The sequence below is a fragment of the Diospyros lotus genome, unplaced genomic scaffold (genome assembly GCF_014633365.1).
Source record: "Diospyros lotus cultivar Yz01 unplaced genomic scaffold, ASM1463336v1 superscaf1, whole genome shotgun sequence".
Taxonomy (NCBI): domain Eukaryota; kingdom Viridiplantae; phylum Streptophyta; class Magnoliopsida; order Ericales; family Ebenaceae; genus Diospyros; species Diospyros lotus.
Window position 1 is genome coordinate 313935 of NW_026267104.1, and position 21654 is coordinate 335588.

Genomic DNA, 21654 nt, shown 5'->3' on the forward strand with positions numbered 1-21654 from the left:
AGTCGAATCGTCGTAATTCGTTCACAAAAAGTCAATTGAACACAAAATACAGTTTAATTTAGTTATTGGAACAACCTTTTGGTTGTTTAAAGTTGAAACAAAAGTACTAGCGATCAAATCGAACAATAGGACATAAGCGTAATTTCTTCATTTTTCCCTTTTTTGGTCGAAAAAAGAAATTTCTATTTTTTTTGTCAATTTTCAATGGTGGAATGAAGATAATTTCATATGGTTTTAAGTGTAGTTTTATTTGAAAGTGTAATTGAAATATTCAAAAGATTAGGAGTTTAACTTGATTTTCGGTACAATTATGAGTAACCGAATAAATTGGAGGGAGTGCTCCGAAATCAAGATATCTAAAAACAATTATATGAAACGAACCATAATTTCGATACGATTATGATGACATCGAAAAAAATCTGATCGGAAACAGTTTTTTGTGCAGCTAAAAATCAGGCCGAAAAGACGAATCGTCGTAATTCGTTCACAAAAAGTCAATTGAACTCAAAATACATTTTAATTTAGTTATTAGAACAACCTTTTGATTGTTTAATGTTGAAACAAAAGTACTAGCGATCAAATCGAACAATAGGACGTAAACGTAATTTCTTCATTTTTCCCGACTTTGGTCGAAAAAAGAAATTTCTTTTTTTTTTTTTTTTGTCAATTTTCAATGGTGGAATGAAGATAATTTCATATGGTTTTAAGTGTAGTTTTATTTGGAAGTGTAATTGAAATATTCAAAAGATTAGGGGTTTAACTTGATTTTCGGTACAATTATGAGTAACCGAATGGATTGGAGAGAGTGCTCCGAAATCAAGATATCTAAAAACAATTATATGAAACGAACCAGAATTTCGATACGATTATTATGACATCGAAAAAAATCTGATCGGAAACAGTTTTTTGTGCAGCTAAAAATCAGGCCGAAAAGACGAATCGTCGTAATTCGTTCACAAAAAGTCAATTGAACTCAAAATACACTTTAATTCAGTTATTAGAACAACTTTTTAGTTGTTTAATGTTGAAACAAAAGTACTAGCGATCAAATCGAACAATAGGACGTAAGCGTAATTTCTTCATTTTTCCCGACTTTGGTCGAAAAACGAAATTTCTTTTTTTTTTTTGGTCAATTTTCAATGGTGGAATGAAGATAATTTCATATGCTTTTGAGTGTAGTTTTATTTGTAAGTGTAATTGAAATATTCAAAAGAATAGGGATTTAACTTGATTTTTGGTACAATTATGAGTAACCGAATGGATTGGAGGGAGTGCTCCGAAATCAAGATATCTAAAAACAATTATATGAAACGAACCAGAATTTCAATACGATTATTATGACATCGAAAAAAATCTGAACGGAAACAGTTTTTTTGCAGCTAAAAATCAGGCCGAAAAGACGAATCGTCGTAATTCGTTCACAAAAAGTCAATTGAATTCAAAATACACTTTAATTTAGTTATTAGAACAAGCTTTTGGTTGTGTAATGTTGAAACAAAAGTAGTAGCGATCAAATCGAACAATAGGACGTAAGCGTAATTTCTTCATTTTTCCCGACTTTGGTCGAAAATAGAAATTTCTTTTTTTTTTCTCAATTTTCAATGGTGGAATGAAGATAATTTCATATGGTTTAACTGTAGTTTTATTTGGAAGTGTAATTGAAATATTCAAAAGATTAGGGGTTTAACTTGATTTTCGGTACAATTATGAGTAACGGAATGGATTGGAGGGAGTGCTCCGAAATCAAAATATCTAAAAACAATTATATGAAACGAACGAGAATTTCGATACGATTATTATGACATCGAAAAAAATCTGATCAGAAACAGTTTTTTGGGCAGCTAAAAATCAGGCAGAAAAGTCGAATCGTCGTAATTCGTTCACAAAAAGTCAATTGAACACAAAATACAGTTTAATTTAGTTATTGGAACAACCTTTTGGTTGTTTAAAGTTGAAACAAAAGTACTAGCGATCAAATCGAACAATAGGACATAAGCGTAATTTCTTCATTTTTCCCTTTTTTGGTCGAAAAAAGAAATTTCTATTTTTTTTGTCAATTTTCAATGGTGGAATGAAGATAATTTCATATGGTTTTAAGTGTAGTTTTATTTGAAAGTGTAATTGAAATATTCAAAAGATTAGGAGTTTAACTTGATTTTCGGTACAATTATGAGTAACCGAATAATTGGAGGGAGTGCTCCGAAATCAAGATATCTAAAAACAATTATATGAAACGAACCATAATTTCGATACGATTATTATGACATCGAAAAAAATCTGATCGGAAACAGTTTTTTGTGCAGCTAAAAATCAGGCCGAAAAGACGAATCGTCGTAATTCGTTCACAAAAAGTCAATTGAACTCAAAATACATTTTAATTTAGTTATTAGAACAACCTTTTGATTGTTTAATGTTGAAACAAAAGTACTAGCGATCAAATCGAACAATAGGACGTAAACGTAATTTCTTCATTTTTCCCGACTTTGGTCGAAAAAAGAAATTTCTTTTTTTTTTTGTCAATTTTCAATGGTGGAATGAAGATAATTTCATATGGTTTTAAGTGTAGTTTTATTTGGAAGTGTAATTGAAATATTCAAAAGATTAGGGGTTTAACTTGATTTTCGGTACAATTATGAGTAACCGAATGGATTAGAGGGAGTGCTCCAAAATCAAGATATCTAAAAACAATTATATGAAACGAACCAGAATTTCGATACGATTATTACGACATCGAAAAAAATCTGATCGGAAACAGTTTTTTGTGCAGCTAAAAATCAGGCCGAAAAGACGAATCGTCGTAATTCGTTCACAAAAAGTCAATTGAACTCAAAATACACTTTAATTTAGTTATTAGAACAACCTTTTGGTTGTTTAATGTTGAAACAAAAGTACTAGCGATCAAATCGAACAATAGGACGTAAGCGTAATTTATTCTTTTTTCCCGACTTTGGTCGAAAAAAGAAATTTCTTTTTTTTATGTCAATTTTCAATGGTGGAATGAAGATAATTTCATATGGTTTTAAGTGTAGTTCTATTTGGAAGTGTAATTGAAATATTCAAAAAATTAGGGGTTTAACTTGATTTTCGGTACAATTATGAGTAACCGAATGGATTGGAGGGAGTGCTCCGAAATCAATATATCTAAAAACAATTATATGAAACGAACCAGAATTTCGATACGATTATTATGACATCGAAAAAAATCTGATCGGAAACAGTTTTTTGTGCAGCTAAAAATCAGGCCGAAAAGACGAATCGTCGTAATTCGTTCACAAAAAGTCAATTGAACTCAAAATACACTTTAATTTAGTTATTGGAACAACCTTTTGGTTGTTTAATGTTGAAACAAAAGTACTAGCGATCAAATCGAACAATAGGACGTAAGCGTAATTTCTTCATTTTCCCCGACTTTGGTCGAAAAAAGAAATTTCTTTTTTTTTTTGTCAATTTTCAATGGTGGAATGAAGATAATTTCTTATGGTTTTAAGTGTAGTTTTATTTGGAAGTGTAATTGAAATATTCAAAAGATTAGGGGTTTAACTTGATTTTCGGTACAATTATGAGTAACGGAATGGATTGGAGGGAGTGCTCCGAAATCAAGATATCTAAAAACAATTATATGAAACGAACCAGAATTTCGATACAATTATTACGACATCGAAAAAAATCTGATCGGAAACAGTTTTTTGTGCTGCTAAAAATCAGGCCGAAAAGACAAATCATCATAATTCCTTCACAAAAAGTCCATTGAACTCAACATACACTTTCATTTAGTTATTGGAACAACCTTTTGGTTGTTTAATGTTGAAACAAAAGTACTAGCGATCTTATCGAACAATAGGACGTAAGCGTAATTTCTTCATCTTTCCCGACTTTGTTCGAAAAAAGAAATTTCATTTTTTTTTTGTCAATATTCAATGGTGGAATGAAGATAATTTCATATGGTTTTAAGTGTAGTTTTATTTGGAAGTGTAATTGAAATATTCAAAAAATTAGGGGTTTAACTTGATTTTCTGTACAATAATGAGTAACCGAATGGATTGGAGGGAGTGCTCCGAAATCAAGATATCTAAAAACAATTATATGAAACGAACCAGAATTTCGATACGATTATTATGACATCGAAAAAAATCTGATCGGAAACAGTTTTTTGTGCAGCTAAAAATCAGGCCGAAAAGTCGAATCGTCGTAATTCGTTCACAAAAAGTCAATTGAACACAAAATACACTTTAATTTAGTTATTAGAACAACCTTTTGGTTGTTTAATGTTGAAACAAAAGTACTAGCGATCAAATCGAACAATAGGACGTAAGCGTAATTTCTTCATTTTTCCCGACTTTGGTCGAAAAAAGAAATTTCTTTTTTTTTTTTGTCAATTTTCAATGGTGGAATGAAGATAATTTCATATGGTTTTAAGTGTAGTTTTATTTGGAAGTGTAATTGAAATATTCAAAAGATTAGGGGTTTAACTTGATTTTCGGTACAATTATGAGTAACCGAATGGATTGGAGGGAGTGCTCCGAAATCAAGATATCTAAAAAAAATTATATGAAACGAACCAGAATTTCGATACGATTATTATGACATCGAAAAAAATCTGATCGGAAACAGTTTTTTGTGCAGCTAAAAATCAGGCCGAAAAGTCGAATCGTCGTAATTCGTTCACAAAAAGTCAATTGAACTCAAAATACACTTTAATTTAGTTATTAGAACAACCTTTTGGTTGTTTAATGTTGAAACAAAAGTACTAGCGATCAAATCGAACAATAGGACGTAAGCGTAATTTCTTCATTTTTCCCGACTTTGGTCGAAAAAAGAAATTTCTTTTTTTTTTGTCAATTTTCAATGGTGGAATGAAGATAATTTCATATGGTTTTAAGTGTAGTTTTATTTGGAAGTGTAATTGAAATATTCAAAAGATTAGGGGTTTAACTTGATTTTCGGTACAATTATGAGTAACCGAATGGATTGGAGGGAGTGCTCCGAAATCAAGATATCTAAAAACAATTATATGAAACGAACCAGAATTTCGATACGATTATTATGACATCGAAAAAAATCTGATCGGAAACAGTTTTTTGTGCAGCTAAAAATCAGGCCGAAAAGTCGAATCGTCGTAATTCGTTCACAAAAAGTCAATTGAACTCAAAATACACTTTAATTTAGTTATTAGAACAACCTTTTGGTTGTTTAATGTTGAAACAAAAGTACTAGCGATCAAATCGAACAATAGGACGTAAGCGTAATTTCTTCATTTTTCCCGACTTTGGTCGAAAAAAGAAATTTCTTTTTTTTTTTGTCAATTTTCAATGGTGGAATGAAGATAATTTCATATGGTTTTAAGTGTAGTTTTATTTGGAAGTGTAATTGAAATATTCAAAAGATTAGGGGTTTAACTTGATTTTCGGTACAATTATGAGTAACCGAATGGATTGGAGGGAGTGCTCCGAAATCAAGATATCTAAAAAAAATTATATGAAACGAACCAGAATTTCGATACGATTATTATGACATCGAAAAAAATCTGATCGGAAACAGTTTTTTGTGCAGCTAAAAATCAGGCCGAAAAGTCGAATCGTCGTAATTCGTTCACAAAAAGTCAATTGAACTCAAAATACACTTTAATTTAGTTATTAGAACAACCTTTTGGTTGTTTAATGTTGAAACAAAAGTACTAGCGATCAAATCGAACAATAGGACGTAAGCGTAATTTCTTCATTTTTCCCGACTTTGGTCGAAAAAAGAAATTTCTTTTTTTTTTTTGTCAATTTTCAATGGTGGAATGAAGATAATTTCATATGGTTTTAAGTGTAGTTTTATTTGGAAGTGTAATTGAAATATTCAAAAGATTAGGGGTTTAACTTGATTTTCGGTACAATTATGAGTAACCGAATGGATTGGAGGGAGTGCTCCGAAATCAAGATATCTAAAAACAATTATATGAAACGAACCAGAATTTCGATACGATTATTATGACATCGAAAAAAATCTGATCGGAAACAGTTTTTTGTGCAGCTAAAAATCAGGCCGAAAAGTCGAATCGTCGTAATTCGTTCACAAAAAGTCAATTGAACTCAAAATACACTTTAATTTAGTTATTAGAACAACCTTTTGGTTGTTTAATGTTGAAACAAAAGTACTAGCGATCAAATCGAACAATAGGACGTAAGCGTAATTTCTTCATTTTTCCCGACTTTGGTCGAAAAAAGAAATTTCTTTTTTTTTTGTCAATTTTCAATGGTGGAATGAAGATAATTTCATATGGTTTTAAGTGTAGTTTTATTTGGAAGTGTAATTGAAATATTCAAAAGATTAGGGGTTTAACTTGATTTTCGGTACAATTATGAGTAACCGAATGGATTGGAGGGAGTGCTCCGAAATCAAGATATCTAAAAACAATTATATGAAACGAACCAGAATTTCGATACGATTATTATGACATCGAAAAAAATCTGATCGGAAACAGTTTTTTGTGCAGCTAAAAATCAGGCCGAAAAGTCGAATCGTCGTAATTCGTTCACAAAAAGTCAATTGAACTCAAAATACACTTTAATTTAGTTATTAGAACAACCTTTTGGTTGTTTAATGTTGAAACAAAAGTACTAGCGATCAAATCGAACAATAGGACGTAAGCGTAATTTCTTCATTTTTCCCGACTTTGGTCGAAAAAAAAATTTCTTTTTTTTTTTGTCAATTTTCAATGGTGGAATGAAGATAATTTCATATGGTTTTAAGTGTAGTTTTATTTGGAAGTGTAATTGAAATATTCAAAAGATTAGGGGTTTAACTTGATTTTCGGTACAATTATGAGTAACCGAATGGATTGGAGGGAGTGCTCCGAAATCAAGATATCTAAAAACAATTATATGAAACGAACCAGAATTTCGATACGATTATTATGACATCGAAAAAAATCTGATCGGAAACAGTTTTTTGTGCAGCTAAAAATCAGGCCGAAAAGTCGAATCGTCGTAATTCGTTCACAAAAAGTCAATTGAACTCAAAATACACTTTAATTTAGTTATTAGAACAACCTTTTGGTTGTTTAATGTTGAAACAAAAGTACTAGCGATCAAATCGAACAATAGGACGTAAGCGTAATTTCTTCATTTTTCCCGACTTTGGTCGAAAAAAGAAATTTCTTTTTTTTTTTGTCAATTTTCAATGGTGGAATGAAGATAATTTCATATGGTTTTAAGTGTAGTTTTATTTGGAAGTGTAATTGAAATATTCAAAAGATTAGGGGTTTAACTTGATTTTCGGTACAATTATGAGTAACCGAATGGATTGGAGGGAGTGCTCCGAAATCAAGATATCTAAAAAAATTATATGAAACGAACCAGAATTTCGATACGATTATTATGACATCGAAAAAAATCTGATCGGAAACAGTTTTTTGTGCAGCTAAAAATCAGGCCGAAAAGTCGAATCGTCGTAATTCGTTCACAAAAAGTCAATTGAACTCAAAATACACTTTAATTTAGTTATTAGAACAACCTTTTGGTTGTTTAATGTTGAAACAAAAGTACTAGCGATCAAATCGAACAATAGGACGTAAGCGTAATTTCTTCATTTTTCCCGACTTTGGTCGAAAAAAAAATTTCTTTTTTTTTTTGTCAATTTTCAATGGTGGAATGAAGATAATTTCATATGGTTTTAAGTGTAGTTTTATTTGGAAGTGTAATTGAAATATTCAAAAGATTAGGGGTTTAACTTGATTTTCGGTACAATTATGAGTAACCGAATGGATTGGAGGGAGTGCTCCGAAATCAAGATATCTAAAAACAATTATATGAAACGAACCAGAATTTCGATACGATTATTATGACATCGAAAAAAATCTGATCGGAAACAGTTTTTTGTGCAGCTAAAAATCAGGCCGAAAAGTCGAATCGTCGTAATTCGTTCACAAAAAGTCAATTGAACTCAAAATACACTTTAATTTAGTTATTAGAACAACCTTTTGGTTGTTTAATGTTGAAACAAAAGTACTAGCGATCAAATCGAACAATAGGACGTAAGCGTAATTTCTTCATTTTTCCCGACTTTGGTCGAAAAAAAAAATTTCTTTTTTTTTTTGTCAATTTTCAATGGTGGAATGAAGATAATTTCATATGGTTTTAAGTGTAGTTTTATTTGGAAGTGTAATTGAAATATTCAAAAGATTAGGGGTTTAACTTGATTTTCGGTACAATTATGAGTAACCGAATGGATTGGAGGGAGTGCTCCGAAATCAAGATATCTAAAAAAAATTATATGAAACGAACCAGAATTTCGATACGATTATTATGACATCGAAAAAAATCTGATCGGAAACAGTTTTTTGTGCAGCTAAAAATCAGGCCGAAAAGTCGAATCGTCGTAATTCGTTCACAAAAAGTCAATTGAACTCAAAATACACTTTAATTTAGTTATTAGAACAACCTTTTGGTTGTTTAATGTTGAAACAAAAGTACTAGCGATCAAATCGAACAATAGGACGTAAGCGTAATTTCTTCATTTTTCCCGACTTTGGTCGAAAAAAAAATTTCTTTTTTTTTTTTGTCAATTTTCAATGGTGGAATGAAGATAATTTCATATGGTTTTAAGTGTAGTTTTATTTGGAAGTGTAATTGAAATATTCAAAAGATTAGGGGTTTAACTTGATTTTCGGTACAATTATGAGTAACCGAATGGATTGGAGGGAGTGCTCCGAAATCAAGATATCTAAAAACAATTATATGAAACGAACCAGAATTTCGATACGATTATTATGACATCGAAAAAAATCTGATCGGAAACAGTTTTTTGTGCAGCTAAAAATCAGGCCGAAAAGTCGAATCGTCGTAATTCGTTCACAAAAAGTCAATTGAACTCAAAATACACTTTAATTTAGTTATTAGAACAACCTTTTGGTTGTTTAATGTTGAAACAAAAGTACTAGCGATCAAATCGAACAATAGGACGTAAGCGTAATTTCTTCATTTTTCCCGACTTTGGTCGAAAAAAAAATTTCTTTTTTTTTTGTCAATTTTCAATGGTGGAATGAAGATAATTTCATATGGTTTTAAGTGTAGTTTTATTTGGAAGTGTAATTGAAATATTCAAAAGATTAGGGGTTTAACTTGATTTTCGGTACAATTATGAGTAACCGAATGGATTGGAGGGAGTGCTCCGAAATCAAGATATCTAAAAACAATTATATGAAACGAACCAGAATTTCGATACGATTATTATGACATCGAAAAAAATCTGATCGGAAACAGTTTTTTGTGCAGCTAAAATCAGGCCGAAAAGACGAATCGTCGTAATTCGTTCACAAAAAGTCAATTGAACTCAAAATACACTTTAATTTAGTTATTAGAACAACCTTTTGGTTGTTTAATGTTGAAACAAAAGTACTAGCGATCAAATCGAACAATAGGACGTAAGCGTAATTTCTTCATTTTTCCCGACTTTGGTCGAAAAAAAAATTTCTTTTTTTTTTTGTCAATTTTCAATGGTGGAATGAAGATAATTTCATATGGTTTTAAGTGTAGTTTTATTTGGAAGTGTAATTGAAATATTCAAAAGATTAGGGGTTTAACTTGATTTTCGGTACAATTATGAGTAACCGAATGGATTGGAGGGAGTGCTCCGAAATCAAGATATCTAAAAACAATTATATGAAACGAACCAGAATTTCGATACGATTATTATGACATCGAAAAAAATCTGATCGGAAACAGTTTTTTGTGCAGCTAAAAATCAGGCCGAAAAGTCGAATCGTCGTAATTCGTTCACAAAAAGTCAATTGAACTCAAAATACACTTTAATTTAGTTATTAGAACAACCTTTTGGTTGTTTAATGTTGAAACAAAAGTACTAGCGATCAAATCGAACAATAGGACGTAAGCGTAATTTCTTCATTTTTCCCGACTTTGGTCGAAAAAAAAAATTTCTTTTTTTTTTGTCAATTTTCAATGGTGGAATGAAGATAATTTCATATGGTTTTAAGTGTAGTTTTATTTGGAAGTGTAATTGAAATATTCAAAAGATTAGGGGTTTAACTTGATTTTCGGTACAATTATGAGTAACCGAATGGATTGGAGGGAGTGCTCCGAAATCAAGATATCTAAAAACAATTATATGAAACGAACCAGAATTTCGATACGATTATTATGACATCGAAAAAAATCTGATCGGAAACAGTTTTTTGTGCAGCTAAAAATCAGGCCGAAAAGTCGAATCGTCGTAATTCGTTCACAAAAAGTCAATTGAACTCAAAATACACTTTAATTTAGTTATTAGAACAACCTTTTGGTTGTTTAATGTTGAAACAAAAGTACTAGCGATCAAATCGAACAATAGGACGTAAGCGTAATTTCTTCATTTTTCCCGACTTTGGTCGAAAAAAAAATTTCTTTTTTTTTTGTCAATTTTCAATGGTGGAATGAAGATAATTTCATATGGTTTTAAGTGTAGTTTTATTTGGAAGTGTAATTGAAATATTCAAAAGATTAGGGGTTTAACTTGATTTTCGGTACAATTATGAGTAACCGAATGGATTGGAGGGAGTGCTCCGAAATCAAGATATCTAAAAACAATTATATGAAACGAACCAGAATTTCGATACGATTATTATGACATCGAAAAAAATCTGATCGGAAACAGTTTTTTGTGCAGCTAAAAATCAGGCAGAAAAGTCGAATCGTCGTAATTCGTTCACAAAAAGTCAATTGAACTCAAAATACACTTTAATTCAGTTATTAGAACAACCTTTTGGTTGTTTAATGTTGAAACAAAAGTACTAGCGATCAAATCGAACAATAGGACGTAAGCGTAATTTCTTCATTTTTCCCGACTTTGGTCGAAAAAAGAAATTTCTTTTTTTTTTTGGTCAATTTTCAATGGTGGAATGAAGATAATTTCATATGCTTTTAAGTGTAGTTTTATTTGGAAGTGTAATTGAAATATTCAAAAGATTAGGGGTTTAACTTGATTTTCGGTACAATTATGAGTAACGAATGGATTGGAGGGAGTGCTCCGAAATCAAGATATCTAAAAACAATTATATGAAACGAACCAGAATTTCGATACGATTATTATGACATCGAAAAAAATCTGATCGGAAACAGTTTTTTGTGCAGCTAAAAATCAGGCCGAAAAAGACGAATCGTCGTAATTCGTTCACAAAAAGTCAATTGAACTCAAAATACACTTTAATTTAGTTATTAGAACAAGCTTTTGGTTGTTTAATGTTGAAACAAAAGTACTAGCGATCAAATCGAACAATAGGACGTAAGCGTAATTTCTTCATTTTTCCCGACTTTGGTCGAAAAAAGAAATTTCTTTTTTTTTTTTTGTCAATTTTCAATGGTGGAATGAAGATAATTTCATATGGTTTTAAGTGTAGTTTTATTTGGAAGTGTAATTGAAATATTCAAAAGATTAGGGGTTTAACTTGATTTTCGGTACAATTATGAGTAACCGAATGGATTGGAGGGAGTGCTCCGAAATCAAGATATCTAAAAACAATTATATGAAACGAACCAGAATTTCGATACGATAATTATGACATCGAAAAAAATCTGATCGGAAACAGTTTTTTGTGCAGCTAAAAATCAGGCCGAAAAGACGAATCGTCGTAATTCGTTCACAAAAAGTCAATTGAACTCAAAATACACTTTAATTTAGTTATTAGAACAAGCTTTTGGTTGTTTAATGTTGAAACAAAAGTACTAGCGATCAAATCGAACAATAGGACGTAAGCGTAATTTCTTCATTTTTCCCGACTTTGGTCGAAAAAAGAAATTTCTTTTTTTTTTTGTCAATTTTCAATGGTGGAATGAAGATAATTTCATATGGTTTTAAGTGTAGTTTTATTTGGAAGTGTAATTGAAATATTCAAAAGATTAGGGGTTTAACTTGATTTTCGGTACAATTATGAGTAACCGAATGGATTGGAAGGGAGTGCTCCGAAATCAAGATATCTAAAAACAATTATATGAAACGAACCAGAATTTCGATACGATTATTATGACATCGAAAAAAATCTGATCGGAAACAGTTTTTGTGGCAGCTAAAAATCAGGCCGAAAAGACGAATCGTCGTAATTCGTTCACAAAAAGTCAATTGAACTCAAAATACACTTTAATTTAGTTATTAGAACAACCTTTTGGTTGTTTAATGTTGAAACAAAAGTACTAGCGATCAAATCGAACAATAGGACGTAAGCGTAATTTCTTCATTTTTCCCGACTTTGGTCGAAAAAAGAAATTTCTTTTTTTTTTTTGGTCAATTTTCAATGGTGGAATGAAGATAATTTCATATGATTTTAAGTGTAGTTTTATTTGGAAGTGTAATTGAAATATTCAAAAGATTAGGGGTTTAACTTGATTTTCGGTACAATTATGAGTAACCGAATGGATTGGAGGGAGTGCTCCGAAATCAAGATATCTAAAAACAATTATATGAAACGAACCAGAATTTCGATACGATTATTATGACATCGAAAAAAATCTGATCGGAAACAGTTTTTTGTGCAGCTAAAAATCAGGCCGAAAAGACGAATCGTCGTAATTCGTTCACAAAAAGTCAATTGAACTCAAAATACACTTTAATTTAGTTATTAGAACAACCTTTTGGTTGTTTAATGTTGAAACAAAAGTACTAGCGATCAAATCGAACAATAGGACGTAAGCGTAGTTTCTTCATTTTTCCCGACTTTGGTCGAAAAAACAAATTTCTTTTTTTTTTGTCAATTTTCAATGGTGGAATGAAGATAATTTCATATGATTTTAAGTGTAGTTTTATTTGGAAGTGTAATTGAAATATTCAAAAGATTAGGGGTTTAACTTGATTTTCGGTACAATTATGAGTAACCGAATGGATTGGAGGGAGTGCTCCGAAATCAAGATATCTAAAAACAATTATAAGAAACGAACCAGAATTTCGATACGATTATTATGACATCGAAAAAAATCTGATCGGAAACAGTTTTTTGTGCAGCTAAAAATCAGGCCGAAAAGACGAATCGTCGTAATTCGTTCACAAAAAGTCAATTGAACTCAAAATACACTTTAATTCAGTTATTAGAACAACCTTTTGGTTGTTTAATGTTGAAACAAAAGTACTAGCGATCAAATCGAACAATAGGACGTAAGCGTAATTTCTTCATTTTTCCCGACTTTGGTCGAAAAAAGAAATTTCTTTTTTTTTTTTGTCAATTTTCAATGGTGGAATGAAGATAATTTCATATGGTTTTAAGTGTAGTTTTATTTGGAAGTGTAATTGAAATATTCAAAAGATTAGGGGTTTAACTTGATTTTCGGTACAATTATGAGTAACGAATGGATTGGAGGGAGTGCTCCGAAATCAAGATATCTAAAAACAATTATATGAAACGAACCAGAATTTCGATACGATTATTATGACATCGAAAAAAATCTGATCGGAAACAGTTTTTTGTGCAGCTAAAAATCAGGCCGAAAAGACGAATCGTCGTAATTCGTTCACAAAAAGTCAATTGAACTCAAAATACACTTTAATTTAGTTATTAGAACAACCTTTTGGTTGTTTAATGTTGAAACAAAAGTACTAGCGATCAAATCGAACAATAGGACGTAAGCGTAATTTCTTCTTTTTTCCCGACTTTGGTCGAAAAAAGAAATTTCTTTTTTTTTTTTGTCAATTTTCAATGGTGGAATGAAGATAATTTCATATGGTTTTAAGTGTAGTTTTATTTGGAAGTGTAATTGAAATATTCAAAAGATTAGGGGTTTAACTTGATTTTCGGTACAATTATGAGTAACCGAATGGATTGGAGGGAGTGCTCCGAAATCAAGATATCTAAAAACAATTATATGAAACGAACCAGAATTTCGATACGATTATTATGACATCGAAAAAAATCTGATCGGAAACAGTTTTTTGTGCAGCTAAAAATCAGGCCGAAAAGACGAATCGTCGTAATTCGTTCACAAAAAGTCAATTGAACTCAAAATACACTTTAATTTAGTTATTAGAACAACCTTTTGGTTGTTTAATGTTGAAACAAAAGTACTAGCGATCAAATCGAACAATAGGACGTAAGCGTAATTTCTTCATTTTTCCCGACTTTCGTCGAAAAAAGAAATTTCTTTTTTTTTTTGTCAATTTTCAATGGTGGAATGAAGATAATTTCATATGGTTTTAAGTGTAGTTTTATTTGGAAGTGTAATTGAAATATTCAAAAGATTAGGGGTTTAACTTGATTTTCGGTACAATTATGAGTAACCGAATGGATTGGAGGGAGTGCTCCGAAATCAAGATATCTAAAAACAATTATATGAAACGAACCAGAATTTCGATACGATTATTATGACATCGAAAAAAATCTGATCGGAAACAGTTTTTTGTGCAGCTAAAAATCAGGCCGAAAAGACGAATCGTCGTAATTCGTTCACAAAAAGTCAATTGAACTCAAAATACACTTTAATTTAGTTATTAGAACAACCTTTTGGTTGTTTAATGTTGAAACAAAAGTACGAGCGATCAAATCGAACAATAGGACGTAAGCGTAGTTTCTTCTTTTTTCCCGACTTTGGTCGAAAAAACAAATGTCTTTTTTTTTTGTCAATTTTCAATAGTGGAATGAAGATAATTTCATATGGTTTTAAGTGTAGTTTTATTTGGAAGTGTAATTGAAATATTCAAAAGATTAGGGGTTTAACTTGATTTTCGGTACAATTATGAGTAACCGAATGGATTGGAGGGAGTGCTCCGAAATCAAGATATCTAAAAACAATTATATGAAACGAACCAGAATTTCGATACGATTATTATGACATCGAAAAAAATCTGATCGGAAACAGTTTTTTGTGCAGCTAAAAATCAGGCCGAAAAGACGAATCGTCGTAATTCGTTCACAAAAAGTCAATTGAATTCAAAATACACTTTAATTCAGTTATTAGAACAACCTTTTAGTTGTTTAATGTTGAAACAAAAGTACTAGCGATCAAATCGAACAATAGGACGTAAGCGTAATTTCTTCATTTTTCCCGACTTTGGTCGAAAAACGAAATTTCTTTTTTTTTTTTGGTCAATTTTCAATGGTGGAATGAAGATAATTTCATATGCTTTTGAGTGTAGTTTTATTTGTAAGTGTAATTGAAATATTCAAAATAATAGGGATTTAACTTGATTTTCGGTACAATTATGAGTAATCGAATGGATTGGAGGGAGTGCTCCGAAATCAAGATATCTAAAAACAATTATATGAAACGAACCAGAATTTCAATACGATTATTATGACATCGAAAAAAATCTGAACGGAAACAGTTTTTTGTGCAGCTAAAAATCAGGCCGAAAAAACGAATCGTCGTAATTCGTTCACAAAAAGTCAATTGAACTCAAAATACACTTTAATTTAGTTATTAGAACAAGCTTTTGGTTGTTTAATGTTGAAACAAAAGTACTAGCGATCAAATCGAACAATAGGACGTAAGCGTAATTTCTTCATTTTTCCCGACTTTCGTCGAAAAAAGAAATTTCTTTTTTTTTTGTCAATTTTCAATGGTGGAATGAAGATAATTTCATATGGTTTTAAGTGTAGTTTTATTTGGAAGTGTAATTGAAATATTCAAAAGATTAGGGGTTTAACTTGATTTTCGGTACAATTATGAGTAACCGAATGGATTGGAGGGAGTGCTCCGAAATCAAGATATCTAAAAACAATTATATGAAACGAACGAGAATTTCGATACGATAATTATGACATCGAAAAAAATCTGATCGGAAACAGTTTTTTGGACAGCTAAAAATCAGGCAGAAAAGTCGAATCGTCGTAATTCGTTCACAAAAAGTCAATTGAACACAAAATACAGTTTAATTTAGTTATTGGAACAACCTTTTGGTTGTTTAATGTTGAAACAAAAGTACTAGCGATCTTATCGAACAATAGGACGTAAGCGTAATTTCTTCATTTTTCCCGACTTTGCTCGAAAAAAGAAATTTCCTTTTTTTTTTTTTTGTCAATTTTCAATGGTGGAATGAAGATAATTTCATATGGTTTTAAGTGTAGTTTTATTTGGAAGTGTAATTGAAATATTCAAAAGATTAGGGGTTTAACTTGATTTTCGGTACAATTATGAGTAACCGAATGGATTGGAGGGAGTGCTCCGAAATCAAGATATCTAAAAACAATTATATGAAACGAACCAGAATTTCGATACGATTATTATGACATCGAAAAAAATCTGATCGGAAACAGTTTTTTGTGCAGCTAAAAATCAGGCCGAAAAGACGAATCGTCGTAATTCGTTCACAAAAAGTCAATTGAACTCAAAATACACTTTAATTTAGTTATTAGAACAACCTTTTGATTGTTTAATGTTGAAACAAAAGTACTAGCGATCAAATCGAACAATAGGACGTAAGCGTAATTTCTTCATTTTTCCCGACTTTGGTCGAAAAAAGAAATTTCTTTTTTTTTTTGTCAATTTTCAATGGTGGAATGAAGATAATTTCATATGGTTTTAAGTGTAGTTTTATTTGGAAGTGTAATTGAAATATTCAAAAGATTAGGGGTTTAACTTGATTTTCGGTACAATTATGAGTAACCGAATGGATTGGAGGGAGTGCTCCGAAATCAAGATATCTAAAAACAATTATATGAAACGAACCAGAATTTCGATACGATTATTATGACATCGAAAAAAATCTGATCGGAAACAGTTTTTTGTGCAGCTAAAAATCAGGCCGAAAAGACGAATCGTCGTAATTCGTTCACAAAAAGTCAATTGAACTCAAAATACACTTTAATTCAGTTATTAGAACAACCTTTTAGTTGTTTAATGTTGAAACAAAAGTACTAGCGATCAAATCGAACAATAGGACGTAAGCGTAATTTCTTCATTTTTCCCGACTTTCGTCGAAAAAAGAAATTTCTTTTTTTTTTGTCAATTTTCAATGGTGGAATGAAGATAATTTCATATGGTTTTAAGTGTAGTTTTATTTGGAAGTGTAATTGAAATATTCAAAAGATTAGGGGTTTAACTTGATTTTCGGTACAATTATGAGTAACGGAATGGATTGGAGGGAGTGCTCCGAAATCAAGATATCTAAAAACAATTATATGAAACGAACCAGAATTTCGATACGATTATTATGACATCGAAAAAAATCTGATCGGAAACAATTTTTTGTGCAGCTAAAAATCAGGCCGAAAAGACGAATCGTCGTAATTCGTTCACAAAAAGTCAATTGAACTCAAAATACACTTTAATTTAGTTATTAGAACAAGCTTTTGGTTGTTTAATGTCGAAACAAAAGTACTAGCAATCAAATCGAACAATAGGACGTAAGCGTAATTTATTCTTTTTTCCCGACTTTGGTCGAAAAAAGAAATTTCTTTTTTTTTTGTCAATTTTCAATGGTGGAATGAAGATAATTTCATATGGTTTTAAGTGTAGTTTTATTTGGAAGTGTAATTGAAATATTCAAAAGATTAGGGGTTTAACTTGATTTTCGGTACAATTATGAGTAACCGAATGGATTGGAGGGAGTGCTCCGAAATCAAGATATCTAAAAACAATTATAAGAAACGAACCAGAATTTCGATACGATTATTATGACATCGAAAAAAATCTGATCGGAAACAGATTTTTGTGCAGCTAAAAATCAGGCCGAAAAGACGAATCGTCGTAATTCGTTCACAAAAAGTCAATTGAATTCAAAATACACTTTAATTCAGTTATTAGAACAACCTTTTAGTTGTTTAATGTTGAAACAAAAGTACTAGCGATCAAATCGAACAATAGGACGTAAGCGTAATTTCTTCATTTTTCCCGACTTTGGTCGAAAAAAGAAATTTCTTTTTTTTTTTGGTCAATTTTCAATGGTGGAATGAAGATAATTTCATATGCTTTTGAGTGTAGTTTTATTTGTAAGTGTAATTGAAATATTCAAAATAATAGGGATTTAACTTGATTTTCGGTACAATTATGAGTAATCGAATGGATTGGAGGGAGTGCTCCGAAATCAAGATATCTAAAAACAATTATATGAAACGAACCAGAATTTCAATACGATTATTATGACATCGAAAAAAATCTGAACGGAAACAGTTTTTTGTGCAGCTAAAAATCAGGCCGAAAAAACGAATCGTCGTAATTCGTTCACAAAAAGTCAATTGAACTCAAAATACACTTTAATTTAGTTATTAGAACAAGCTTTTGGTTGTTTAATGTCGAAACAAAAGTACTAGCGATCAAATCGAACAATAGGACGTAAGCGTAATTTCTTCATTTTTCCCGACTTTCGTCGAAAATAGAAATTTCTTTTTTTTTTTGTCAATTTTCAATGGTGGAATGAAGATAATTTCATATGGTTTTAAGTGTAGTTTTATTTGGAAGTATAATTGAAATATTCAAAAGATTAGGGGTTTAACTTGATTTTCGGTACAATTATGAGTAACCGAATGGATTGGAGGGAGTGCTCCGAAATCAAGATATCTAAAAACAATTATATGAAACGAACGAGAATTTCGATACGATAATTATGACATCGAAAAAAATCTGATCGGAAACAGTTTTTTGGACAGCTAAAAATCAGGCAGAAAAGTCGAATCGTCGTAATTCGTTCACAAAAAGTCAATTGAACACAAAATACAGTTTAATTTAGTTATTGGAACAACCTTTTGGTTGTTTAATGTTGAAACAAAAGTACTAGCGATCTTATCGAACAATAGGACGTAAGCGTAATTTCTTCATTTTTCCCGACTTTGCTCGAAAAAAGAAATTTCCTTTTTTTTTTTTTTGTCAATTTTCAATGGTGGAATGAAGATAATTTCATATGGTTTTAAGTGTAGTTTTATTTGGAAGTGTAATTGAAATATTCAAAAGATTAGGGGTTTAACTTGATTTTCGGTACAATTATGAGTAACCGAATGGATTGGAGGGAGTGCTCCGAAATCAAGATATCTAAAAACAATTATATGAAACGAACCAGAATTTCGATACGATTATTATGACATCGAAAAAAATCTGATCGGAAACAGTTTTTTGTGCAGCTAAAAATCAGGCCGAAAAGACGAATCGTCGTAATTCGTTCACAAAAAGTCAATTGAACTCAAAATACACTTTAATTTAGTTATTAGAACAACCTTTTGGTTGTTTAATGTTGAAACAAAAGTACTAGCGATCAAATCGAACAATAGGACGTAAGCGTAATTTCTTCATTTTTCCCGACTTTGGTCGAAAAAAGAAATTTCTTTTTTTTTTTGGTCAATTTTCAATGGTGGAATGAAGATAATTTCATATGGTTTTAAGTGTAGTTTTATTTGGAAGTGTAATTGAAATATTCAAAAGATTAGGGGTTTAACTTGATTTTCGGTACAATTATGAGTAACGAATGGATTGGAGGGAGTGCTCCGAAATCAAGATATCTAAAAACAATTATATGAAACGAACCAGAATTTCGATACGATTATTATGACATCGAAAAAAATCTGATCGGAAACAGTTTTTTGTGCAGCTAAAAATCAGGCCGAAAAGACGAATCGTCGTAATTCGTTCACAAAAAGTCAATTGAACTCAAAATACACTTTAATTCAGTTATTAGAACAACCTTTTAGTTGTTTAATGTTGAAACAAAAGTACTAGCGATCAAATCGAACAATAGGACGTAAGCGTAATTTCTTCATTTTTCCCGACTTTCGTCGAAAAAAGAAATTTCTTTTTTTTTTGTCAATTTTCAATGGTGGAATGAAGATAATTTCATATGGTTTTAAGTGTAGTTTTATTTGGAAGTGTAATTGAAATATTCAAAAGATTAGGGGTTTAACTTGATTTTCGGTACAATTATGAGTAACCGAATGGATTGGAGGGAGTGCTCCGAAATCAAGATATCTAAAAACAATTATATGAAACGAACCAGAATTTCGATACGATTATTATGACATCGAAAAAAATCTGATCGGAAACAGTTTTTTGTGCAGCTAAAAATCAGGCCGAAAAGACGAATCGTCGTAATTCGTTCACAAAAAGTCAATTGAACACAAAATACACTTTAATTTAGTTATTAGAACAACCTTTTGGTTGTTTAATGTTGAAACAAAAGTACTAGCGATCAAATCGAACAATAGGACGTAAGCGTAATTTCTTCATTTTTCCCGACTTTGCTCGAAAAAAGAAATTTCTTTTTTTTTTTTGTCAATTTTCAATGGTGGAATGAAGATAATTTCATATGGTTTTAAGTGTAGTTTTATTTGGAAGTGTAATTGAAATATTCAAAAGATTAGGGGTTTAACTTGATTTTCGGTACAATTATGAGTAACCGAATGGATTGGAGGGAGTGCTCCGAAATCAAGATATCTAAAAACAATTATATGAAACGAACCAGAATTTCGATACGATTATTATGACATCGAAAAAAATCTGATCGGAAACAGTTTTTTGTGCAGCTAAAAATCAGGCCGAAAAGACGAATCGTCGTAATTCGTTCACAAAAAGTCAATTGAACTCAAAATACACTTTAATTCAGTTATTAGAACAACCTTTTAGTTGTTTAATGTTGAAACAAAAGTACTAGCGATCAAATCGAACAATAGGACGTAAGCGTAATTTCTTCATTTTTCCCGACTTTGGTCGAAAAACGAAATTTCTTTTTTTTTTTTGGTCAATTTTCAATGGTGGAATGAAGATAATTTCATATGCTTTTGAGTGTAGTTTTATTTGTAAGTGTAATTGAAATATTCAAAATAATAGGGATTTAACTTGATTTTCGGTACAATTATGAGTAATCGAATGGATTGGAGGGAGTGCTCCGAAATCAAGATATCTAAAAACAATTATATGAAACGAACCAGAATTTCGATACGATTATTATGACATCGAAAAAAATCTGATCGGAAACAGTTTTTTGTGCAGCTAAAAATCAGGCCGAAAAGACGAATCGTCGTAATTCGTTCACAAAAAGTCAATTGAACTCAAAATACACTTTAATTTAGTTATTAGAACAACCTTTTGGTTGTTTAATGTTGAAACAAAAGTACTAGCGATCAAATCGAACAATAGGACGTAAGCGTAATTTCTTCATTTTTCCCGACTTTCGTCGAAAAAAGAAATTTCTTTTTTTTTTTTTGTCAATTTTCAATGGTGGAATGAAGATAATTTCATATGGTTTTAAGTGTAGTTTTATTTGGAAGTGTAATTGAAATATTCAAAAGATTAGGGGTTTAACTTGATTTTCGGTACAATTATGAGTAACCGAATGGATTGGAGGGAGTGCTCCGAAATCAAGATATCTAAAAACAATTATATGAAACGAACCAGAATTTCGATACGATTATTATGACATCGAAAAAAATCTGATCGGAAACAGTTTTTTGGACAGCTAAAAATCAGGCAGAAAAGTCGAATCGTCGTAATTCGTTCACAAAAAGTCAATTGAACACAAAATACAGTTTAATTTAGTTATTGGAACAACCTTTTGGTTGTTTAATGTTGAAACAAAAGTACTAGCGATCTTATCGAACAATAGGACGTAAGCGTAATTTCTTCATTTTTCCCGACTTTGCTCGAAAAAAAAAATTTCCTTTTTTTTTTTTTTTGTCAATTTTCAATGGTGGAATGAAGATAATTTCATATGGTTTTAAGTGTAGTTTTATTTGGAAGTGTAATTGAAATATTCAAAAGATTAGGGGTTTAACTTCAT

The 21654-nt window shown here is 30.8% G+C and overlaps 2 long non-coding RNA genes across 12 annotated transcripts; one reads left to right on the top strand and one right to left on the bottom strand.

The window, feature by feature from the left end:
• The first annotated feature begins 1718 nt into the window (after window positions 1–1718).
• Window positions 1719–19049, top strand: LOC127792942 (uncharacterized). Of its 2 annotated transcripts, none has more exons than XR_008021245.1 (2): window positions 1719–1860; window positions 18562–19049. It is a non-coding gene; the product is annotated as an uncharacterized LOC127792942 (long non-coding RNA). The 2 variants fall into 2 exon arrangements; XR_008021246.1 differs by lacking the exon at window positions 18562–19049 and adding an exon at window positions 15775–16465.
• LOC127792940 (uncharacterized) lies at window positions 3896–21347 on the bottom strand. Of its 10 annotated transcripts, none has more exons than XR_008021244.1 (5): window positions 20961–21347; window positions 19103–20029; window positions 16780–17242; window positions 13063–14455; window positions 3896–10275 (listed from the first exon to the last, which is right to left on the bottom strand). It is a non-coding gene; the product is annotated as an uncharacterized LOC127792940 (long non-coding RNA). The 10 variants fall into 10 exon arrangements; XR_008021238.1 differs by having other exon boundaries at window positions 19103–20494; XR_008021239.1 differs by having other exon boundaries at window positions 20495–21347.
• Window positions 21348–21654: the final 307 nt, after the last annotated feature.